This window comes from Cuculus canorus, chromosome 7, assembly GCF_017976375.1.
Source record: "Cuculus canorus isolate bCucCan1 chromosome 7, bCucCan1.pri, whole genome shotgun sequence".
Classification (NCBI taxonomy): Eukaryota; Metazoa; Chordata; class Aves; order Cuculiformes; family Cuculidae; genus Cuculus; species Cuculus canorus.
Genome location: NC_071407.1, coordinates 27611921 through 27622633, shown reverse-complemented (window position 1 = coordinate 27622633; position 10713 = coordinate 27611921).

Sequence of the window (10713 nt, the reverse complement as noted above, 5' to 3'; positions counted from 1 at the left end):
GATTTAATGCTCACAGCCAGTTTGATTCTGCTTTTGATGTGGAAACCTTAATACCATTTTTCTCAATGTGTTTGTTTATTTTGCTGGGATTTCATAGCTTTTTAAACAGAAGCTCACAATGTCTTGGTAGTGGTCATGGCAGTTCATGAGAACATTTTCTGACTCATTATTTCTCCTTTGACCATTTCTATCCATCCTCTCCTTCCAATCTGTATTTAACAGATGAGTGTATCTCAGTAATGAACGTTTGAGAATATCACAATCTGTGTGTGTGGCAGTCCTCCAAGTGAAGGAGGAAAACTGTTTGGGAAGAGCTCCTGGGTACTCGTTTTACTGCTCAGGCTTTAGGCATCTGTTTAATTGTTCCTAACCAGCTCAAGCAAAATGGACAGGCAGACACAATCAGATATGTTTTAATTTGCATTTCGATGACATTTTGCATGCCATGTTAGGGTTTGGCTGTCATTGTCTCTCTGGAGTATGAGTGTGCGCCAGACTTAGTGAGGGTGGACTTCCCTCCTCTCCGTGTGCTGCCTGGAAAGGGCAAAGGTAAGACATGGAGAAATTTGCAGCCTTATTAAACCCAGTACTAAGTTTTGAGATGCGCTTGTAACATTAAGGGTGTTGCACCTGATGGCTGTTTACTTCAGGATGAACAGCAGGAGCTGGCACTGACTCCCTGAAGCCAGCTGTGGGTATCCCTGTCTGGATGTGGGAGACCTCTGCTCTCTGTAGCCTTCTCAACCCCCGTGCTTTGATACTGAGGACATATCTCTTCCTGAGGCGACTGCCAAGTGAAAGGTGGGGTTCCTTGCAGTTGTTGAAATCGTTCCTGTTCTGTATTTTAAGCTTGTTTTCTCTCTTCAGCAGTGACTTAAGATCTAGTGAGGGTCTTTTCCTACTTAAAGCATATACCAGTTTTCCTGCTGAAGGTCTCGTGGTGCTTAACAAAGGGCTGTCCTGGAAAAAACAGTGGTTGTTTGATTCACCGCAATGCTTTGGTGTGTGTTGATTGTAGCCATTTGCAAATATAGCCAGGGTAAAGGAACTGCACAAGGAGCCCTTGTTTCTTGTGCTTTTTGGGATGCCTGTTTTTAAGGTTGAGTATTGTAACCAATCTGCCCGTGTTTGGCAGACTAAGAGCTCACAAGTCCTAGGTTTTCAAAAATCTGTTAGAGGATTCATCACTGAGGTGATCTGTTTATATGCACTGACCTCCTTAATACCACTTTCTTTTGAAGTGTGGGGATATTTCTAGCTTTTTTTAGTGTTGTTTTATTTTTTTAGATGACTGTTCCTGCATAGTTAGCTGGAGTCAGCTTGAGGTTAAATCTAATTTGAACTGCATGCTATATTTAGCATTTATGGTGCTAAAAGGATTATAGGAAAATAGATACTACATAAGTGGCCATAATCTTCTCACTGTTTGTGATACTTGAGTGGCAGAGAATGGGATGCCAATCGGAGATTAAAAATCTAATTTTAGGAAGGTAACAAGAGTCACATTGAAGCAAAAAGGTAAAGATGGATTAGATTTTGTGGACTCTATTTTTTTTAATTGGGCCTTAGACGTGCTTAAAACTTTGCAGTTAGAGCTTTAACTAATTTAGAGCCTGTGACTCTAAATTATGTACTATTTTCGTACTCCAATTTAATAAAATGAAACTAGCCACTTCAGTTATACCCTCGATGGAACAGCCAAGATGCATTTTCAGAGGTCAGTTTTTTCCACTGTTTCAAGTTTGACAAGCCACCTCTATGACATTATTTTTGATGGCTGGAGCCAGTACTTTACTTGCTTCAAATACTTAACTTGCTTCCAAGAAGACAGACAAGAAAGCCTGGGCTTGGATGTGACAACTGATGTAGACAGCAGTGATGCAGCTCCACTTGATCACAGTGCAGTCACCTTGCCTGAAGAGACCTCCCAGTTAATTTCTTTTCCGTCCCCTGCAGTGGAGAAAAAAAAGAAAAAAAGAAGGAATAGATGTTTGAATAGTAACACCGTCTGCAGGCCTGGCCTAACGGCTCTGTCAGGAGGGTGGGTTACTTCTGAAAAGGGACAAACCCAAATTTTAAAATGAGAAAATCCTATCGCTGCGTTGTAAACAAACAAGCTTCTCTGAGTTCAGTTGTCAGTGCAACTGAGAAAGGACTGGCTGCTAGCATGTAAACACTGCAAGAGCCTGGTGACTTAGTGAGAAGTAATGCACAGCACTGGCTTACTGGTATTTGCTTACAGTAACTGGAGGTATTTTAAATTCTTTCAGTCATATTTAATAGCTGCCAGCAGAAGAGAGGGGCCTTGAATTCTCAGCGTAACCAAAATGTAAGCAAAATTGGCACCTGGAGAATATCTGAACTGGGCTTCCTTTTATTCTTGCTTCTCTTTAGGCTTTAAAATACCAATTAAACCCTCTTAATGGGATTTGTGTACCATATGGCAGCTTCCCCACAGGATGACTCTTTCTTGTTGTTATCCTGTCATTTGTCCTTATCTACAAAGTTTTCAGCCAGGAAAACAACACGCACTATTTAAAGACACCCAAGGAGAGTTCGCCATCTCTTTGGGTAATTGTGTATTTGTACGTCCTGTCTGAGGAATCCTGTTCTCCTATCGTAGTAAGTCAATGGAACAGACTTCAGTGGAAAGCTCAGGCCTCTGAAACATTATAGCAAAAAGCAGTTAATAAATGATCAATGCAGGATCTAAGCATAGACTATAGTAGGATAGTAGTAGGATGCTGACATCCTTTTAGTCCTCAATTTTGTTTGCAATACTCTCTTTTCTGCTAATAATAAAATCTCAGAACTGCAAAAGGGCATCAATAAACCAGTTTTATTATTTGGTCCATCCAATACAATACAGGAAACACTGAGGTGTTGCTTGTCCTAGTGGTGCTTGAGATGCTTGCTTTTCCTTTTGTTTCGTCCTAATCCTGTGTCAAAGCACTGAGGTTCAGCCAGTTACACAGCTGTTTGCTGTAGATGGAGCCTTTAATTATGGGCAATGCCATGAGATTAATGTTTCTAATTTTGGCTTCGGAGTGGGTTTTCACTGGAGTCAAGAACCTTGGGCGTTTCCCCCGATGTTTCTGGTCTAAATTCATTGGTGCTTCATGTGTTGCATTTGTATGTATAACTGCTGCGTACCTTTAATTTCAAACGCCACCTTTAGGTGTTAGTGGTGCTGGAGCCTGCCATGGGACAGATGGATGGGGAGAGTAAAGTGTGTCTGTATGCCTGCAATGCCCTCCAGCGTGCAGTTTGCTTGTGTGCCTGTCACAGCCTGTGGTGTAGCTGTGTGGTGCCAAGCAGAAGCATGGATGGATGGATGGAAATAGGGCCATGGCAGTACTACTCTTAGGGGGTGTGTTGATGCTCTGTTGTGTGCATTCATCAGAGCATGGGCCATTCAGGAAGGCCCTGCCTCTGGATGAGCAAATGGAATTGTGAAAGACCTGGTGCCTCTGAACATTTAGATAAGTATAAGTTGGCTGGCGTGACTTCCTCCAAGCACGCGGGGATGAGTTCTGGCCATGTCTGTGGTGACCTCCCCTCTAGCTATGGGCAAGTTTGAAGAAAGCAGTGGTACGTTTCAAAACAGTGTTGGGCTGCATGTAAAGCAAAGTTTTTTTAGATTCACAAGGGCTGAGCACTCTCCACTGCTATTCAAGAACAAAATTTTGCACTGTGTGCTTTTTTTTTTGGTTTTGAGTCCTGTCTCAGATACCATAATAGCCGCTCTGCTGCTGTGGCAATTGCTCATTCCTGCCTTAGGAATGGATTGTGATCTCTCAAACCCCTGCCATGAAAGTCCTAGCTGACTGTCAGAGCTGCCTGCCTGTATTGAAATAAGACACAGGAGTGAGGAGCTGGAATTCACAGGCAAGCTATTTTGCTCAACTTGACAGGGTTTCATCATGTTTGCTTACCTTCATGTAGCCTGGAAATCACTGTATTCACTGAGTTACTCCCAGGTGACACCAGGTTAAAATCTCATTCCAAGTGAGTACTTTTTCTTCCTTTTTCTTTATGCTTCTGCTGCAGTGACCCGTGAAAGGAAGAGAAACCATACTTGGGGTAGTACAAGAAAAAGAAACAGCTTCAGGGACTCTAGGATGATTTAGTCTGGCAGGCTCATTTAAAGTTCCTGTGGGGTGTCTGTCACTACACAACTGTTTCTGGGACTTGAACATAGATGCATATGTTGGAACAAGCAAGATGTAGAGAAAAAGTTTTTCTTGTGGAGAAGCAGCACTCGTTCATCCACCAGATGTCTCTGTGGTTGTCTCATGTCAGGCTCTGAAATGCTTTCCCTCTGTTGTGTCTTCTCCCTGACCACGAGGCCAGTGCAGGCCTCACCTGCATCCTTGACAGCTGTAAACCCTGTAGTATGATTTGAGGCAGCACGGAAGCATTGAAGCATGTTGAGTTCAGTGTAGGTAACCCTGTTTCACCAAGGGCTGAGGAAATAAAGGTGTGCATAGCTGTTAACAGCTTAGTGAGCTGGGAAGTACAACCATAATCATCTAAACTGAAACTAGGCTAGAGGTGTATCTTCAGAGCTATCTGTCTTTGTCTAAAAGGCTGCAAGTGATGGTGGTTTCACTAGTTCCTCTGATAAGCTGTGCCTGTCTTTTATTACTGCTGTGAATTTTTCCCTTATTTCAAGGTTGAATTTATCTAGCTTCGACATTTATTCTTTGGATCTTTGTCAGCCAGATTGGAAAGCTCCTCACGTATATCTTCCCCAAGTTCAATTACCTAGACAGTGGGATGAAGGTATGTCTATGGTCTCTCTTCAGTGAGCTGAATACGTTGAGATCCTTACCCGTCGCATCAGAAGACTTAGGCTTTTTTTGTTAAAGCCAGAGAATTCATTTGTGACACTTACTTGAACTCTGTCCAATGTCTTCAAATCCTCTTTAAAATGCAGACACCAGGATTGCATTCAGTAACCTAGTAGGGGTCTTGGCAGTACTGCCCAGAGATGCTGGAATCCTTCATTATTTCTGCTTCATACTCTTTTTTTTTTTTTCCTTCCTATATTCAAGAATCTCATTAGTCCTTTTTGCTACAGCATTGCCCAGACAGCTTATATTGAGGCGCTTATCTATAATGACACCTAAATCCTTTTCTGAGCTCTGTTTTCCAAAGCAATGTCTTCCATCTTGTAAACATAAGCGACTGCCATTCTTGGATTTTGAGCACTTGGTCTTACCAAATACATTTTGTCAGGTTACAACTATTTGCCCTGGTGGTTCAGGTCACTGTGTAATGGTAACCCAATTATCTGTTAGCTTACTACTCCACAGTTTGTCACCTAAATATGTCTATAGCATAGAGAAGCAAAAAAAATTGGATGAAGAAAAAATTTCTCTGGTTTAAAAGTGTCATCATTCAGTGGTACATGCCTACTAACTGTGTGTTAAGATGTGTCAGTGGCCAAGTTTTTAGTCTGTAGTATGTTATGTGCTAATTCCATAGGAAGTGTAATGTGTCATATTTCACTCATCCTTCTCCGTATCTTGGAGAAATTCAAGTGTTCATTAGCAACACACAAGCCTTTAATCTTTTTATCCTGAAAACAAACATCGTAATCCAGGTTTCTTCCCTTTTAGTCAAGTAAAATTAATCCTAATTGGCTTGTTCTCACTTTCTACCTTTTCAGTTAGCAACACCTTGTTTTTTTTCTGCAAAGGGTAGAGTGTCAGTAGAGAAATGGAGGAGTTTTGCAACAGCCTGGTGGCTCTCCTGGGTGAGAGAAAATGCTTGTTTGACTGCCATCAGGTTAAAGACAAATGGATTTGACTCCCTCCACTCCTAGATAAGTGCTGTCTCAATAAAAGTATCTCTTTTGGCCATAATAGTGATTTATTGCTCATTATATGAAAAGACAGACTTCAACTTGCCTCATCCCAGGTTTTGTATCCTTGCTCTAAACAGGCTGCAGGGAAGTGACTCAATGTGGTGCCAAGAGGACAAACAGGCAAGATATGAAACAAATGACCTCTTTTCAGATTTGTAGTCTAAGATGCTTTTCCTTATCTTATATGTGGATCCCACTTTTTAGGGACAGCATATGTTCCAAACTCAGAGTTGGGGACTATGCATCAGGAGCTGGGATATATTGCATGTCTGTGCCAGGTATAAAGGGGTAACTCAATAAGTGAGCTCTGGTTCAGTAGTAAAAGAGCTGACAAATATTGTCATCAAAGCATCAGTTTTGCCTTTCCTGTGGTTGTTTAATGTCATTTTTCCTGCCCTGTCTGTAGCTAATAGCATCCTTAAGCTTCTGCTTGTACAGCTAATTTTCAGCATGATGACGTCCCATCTGATGTGATGAGTTGATAGCAAAACTGCCAGTATTTGAACCTGATCTAGTGGGAGGTGTCCCTGCCCATGGCAGGGGGGTTGGAACTGGATGATCTTTAAGGTTGCTTCCAACCCAAACCGTTCTGTGATTCTGTGAATGACAGATCAGCTTATGGAGAGAAGAATCAAGAATGCTGTTGCACCTCCTTGTGTAGTTCTGTGGAAAAAATCTTGGGGCAGTGGATGCAAATCATTGAACACCATGAAGGAAAGAATCTGTTATCTCACTATTCACCATGAAAATTCAAATAATGACTTCTCCAACAATTAGACTTCAGCTGTTTTCTGCCAAAATACAGCTTGTTTTCACTGTCAAGATCTAAAGCACATTGAAAATTGAGCACTCTTCCTGTTAGGACTTAAGCTTGCTGCCTGCTTCGAATTAGGTTATTGTCTTCACTGGTTTTCATGTCTAAGTAAACTATTGCTTTCACTATTTCAGTCCTTTCTTAAAAAATAAAGTATATGTGTTTGTAGGCCGAAAACACTTGTCTCCCTATGGTTGTATTTTTGTAATACCAGTTAGAAATAATTATTTTTAACACTCTACCTATGCTAGCACTCCATTAGGATTTTAGACCTTGATTTACAACTACACATTATTGTTCAGATTCCCAAGAACAAATTGTTATTAAAAGGAAGCACATTTTCTACCATTAGAGACCTACTGAATTAAGTATTGTCCTCTGAAGCATATTTCTAAACAGTGTTTAATTAGTTTACGTTAATTTAAAACTGAGGTTAATTAAAATTAGATTCCTTTAAAGCAGGTAATTGAGTGTGCATGTGAAACATTTCCCAACATGAAATCAGCATTTAGGTGTAAATTCTTAGTTGTATTGACAGCTTCTGTGGGTTAAGGGCATCAAAGGAGGTAGCAGATGGCTTCACTTCCCTTTTCTTTGTCTCTGGAATTTTTCAGGGGAGTTGTCTCCAACCAGTGTGCAGGAGACTGAGCTCTGGGCTTGTCTACTAGTTCTGAAAGAGGAAAAATCTGTATCCTGGTACAGCATCTTTACTCAGCCCCAGCTCTCCTCTTCTAGTAGTTCCACGGTCTGATGTTGTGATCTGACCAAAACCTGCTTTGAAAAATATTGTACCTGCCTCTCACAGGAAAAAATCCTGCCTATGGAAATCTAAGGAACTTACAGCGTTAAAAAAAAAAATCTTGTATATATAATTTTAATTGTATTCATAATAATTCCAACTTGTATTTATTGAGATCTTAGTTTGGTGCTTTCAGCTGCTGTTATTATTGGATCCTTTTGTGTTTTAATGATATACAAGAGGTGCGTTCACCATTTAAAAATTCTTATTATTTTACATATTCTAAATGTAACAGGTCCATACTCCCTTTTTCTCTGCAGGAGCTGAAATCCCTGCTTTCATAGCAGAGCACCTTCAGAGTATTTACTGTGTTAGCCTGACTAAGGTAGCTCACACAGACCATTGATTGTAATACTCTGAGTAATCTCGGAGTGTGAATATGTATACAGGGCAGATGGTACCAAATATATTCGCATTTGAACTCCAAAATGCAAACTCTCAAAATCATAAGAATGGTAAATACTTGTGATTAATGCTTGCCATCATCGTATTATAAGGATTTTACATTGCACTTTCAGTGTCTGTATAACTTGTTGAACTAAACCAATCATTGGCACTTCTGACTGCGTTCAGGAATTTGGCAGTCCCTGTGGTTACAAAAACCAGCTAACTCGACTGTTTTCAGTAATGTAATTCAAAGTAGCTTGATAAACTGAGAAGAGTGCAAATTCTTCCCCTGATGCTATTCCTAAATTGGTTTGCAATGCCCCAATCAGATATACAAGAGGTGCTAGGAAAAATACATCAGGAAATCTATGGAGCACTCGAAGAGCGTGCACTGCGGGGAAAACTCAACTCCCTTGTATTGAACCGGAGGGTGTTTGTAAGTGTGGGCAGTGCAGGAAAGCTGAGTCAGGAAGACCTCTATTTGTAGCACTATTGAGGGTACAGTAACTTCATTTGGAACTGTGGGCATTTAATAGCATTGAGAATAGGACTGCAAGGGGTGCTATTTAAGATGTGAGGCATTTGCCTAAAGTAAACCTAAAGAAATTATGCTATTTGTGTCTAGGGATGAGGAAAAATTGCCTTCTACTTTTTCAGAAATCAGAGTTGTTGTTTTTTTTCCTGAAATTCAGAAAGTTTTTCATCACCACGTCAAAATATTCACTCTGACAGAAATGAGCAAAATGAGCCGAATTAGACTGCCTCTAAGAGAAGCAGTAGGGTGGTTTGGTAATATTGTATATCATACTGCAGATCGCTATGTTAAGAGTGGTTGGACACTGAATCAAATAACTGAATCCTAAGGACAAGGGAGGCTTTCCTCTTCTGTTTGGTTAATGAGTGACTGTCCAAATCCTCCCCAAAAAAGGGCTGTAATAGCTAACCTAAAGCATCCCGAAATGCTGTTTGTAGAAGCGGGTAAGTTGTAGGCACTCTCATCTTTAGTGATGACAGGACAAATATTAATCACTGATGTTCAGATTGGCTGTTCTGGCTTAAGTTGAGTTGTTGAATGCATCCAAGGATTACACTTCTCTCCTTTTTTGTTCTTCTGGGTTTTTTTTTTTGGATAGCAAATGGAATACAATCTTGATGGGACTGTTTTGTGTAACCCTCTGGGCTGTGCTTTGGTTAGGGTATTGTGGATCCTGTTTCTAGCCACTTGGGATTCTGGAGTGTAAAAACATCATGGGATTTTGCATGCTTCAGCATAACCTACTTGAGATGCAGGACCTTGTTGTGACAGGCTTTATCAGGATGGTAGTAGATATTTATTGGCAAGATCTGGACAACCAGCAGTGCCAGAGGGCACCAGGCCAGCGCTGTTGTGGTGAAGGCAGACTGTGCTAAGGATAAATTGTGTAATTAACTGGAAGTGTGTGTTTGGCTTCTGGATGCACTGCAGTTTGCTTTCAGGCATTTTTCTGAAAGAAATGCAGCGCACTTGTTGGTGCCCTTGTTAGAGGTCGTCAGCCAGTTCCTCTGCATGGATAAATCCATGGTGAGAACTAGCTAGAGTCAAGAAGAGGATCTTTGATTTGGTGACCAGTTCCTGGAAACATTTGTTTCCACCTCTTGCTTGTTTAAATTTTTTTTGCAGGAAGGTTGATTATCCGTGATCCAATTAATAAGGCAAGAACAACCTTATTTCTTCCACTCTTTGGCAGGAAGTAGCAGTGGAGGCTTTATGAACCAGACCTGAGGAGGTGGTTAAGTCTGTTTGTTCAAGTGTTTTGTTTGCCCTTCTTTACTCAGTCAAGAGCCTTTGTAACCCCTTATATGAAGGAGCCCCTAGACTGGGACAGTTATGGAGCTGAGTGGTTGTGAATCATCTGTTTAAGGTATTTAGAGTGGAGATGAATGATGGGAGAAATTATTTGGGTTATGTATGTTCTTAGGTTTGGAGTTGGATTGAGACAGGTGGGGGTTTTGAGCAGATGGAAGTAACTGGAGCTCAGAGCTACTCAGTGAAGCACACTGTGGCACAGGGAACCACCTGAAGTGAGGTGTCACTCTGGATAGCTGTGGGAGGCTTCTCTTGGATGGGACAGCCTGTTCTCATGTCACTGTGATGCACTACGTTGCTTCTGCAGTGATCTTGATTTAAAGCACTACATTGGGCTATATGAATGTGTCCCATGGTCTTCAAAGCACGTCGGTCAGTTTTGCACCACCCCTAGGTCTAAAAGATTTCAGTGACTGTTACCTTGCGTTTCATTAGTGTGGTCAGAAAGAACAGCTTTGGTTGCTGCTCGGGGCAGGGGCTGTATTCCTCTCAAGGCCTGAATAGCAGTAAGTAACTTTATGCTCACTAAGGAATAATACTTGGCTCTACCCATCACTAGCTTTTTTCAGTAATAAAACATGAAAAAGAATACATTAACCTAAACAGAAGCACATCACAATTTTTAGCTCTTCAACAGAATGAAGAAAAAGGTCTGCTGCTTTTTGCTCTCGCAATAAAAGTTTTGTAGGAAGAACAAGTCAAAAACCCATTTGAAAACTAAGAGCTAAAGCCTGAGATGAGTTCCAAACTCATGAGGTATGTTCCCTTTAAGCTAAAGGGGACTCAGGTCCTCAACAAGTATCTTAAGCTGTTATTTATTGTTATTTTATTTCAGTAGGCAAACATGAACACTGCTCAAACTGTGATCTTTAAAAAATACACATCTTGATTTAATTTTACTGTTTCCTTCATTCTTGTGCTGTTGGAAGTAGGAGGCTATCATTCATTCCATCCTCGCATCCCCTAAATCCCTGGTTCAATAAGGCTGTCTCTGG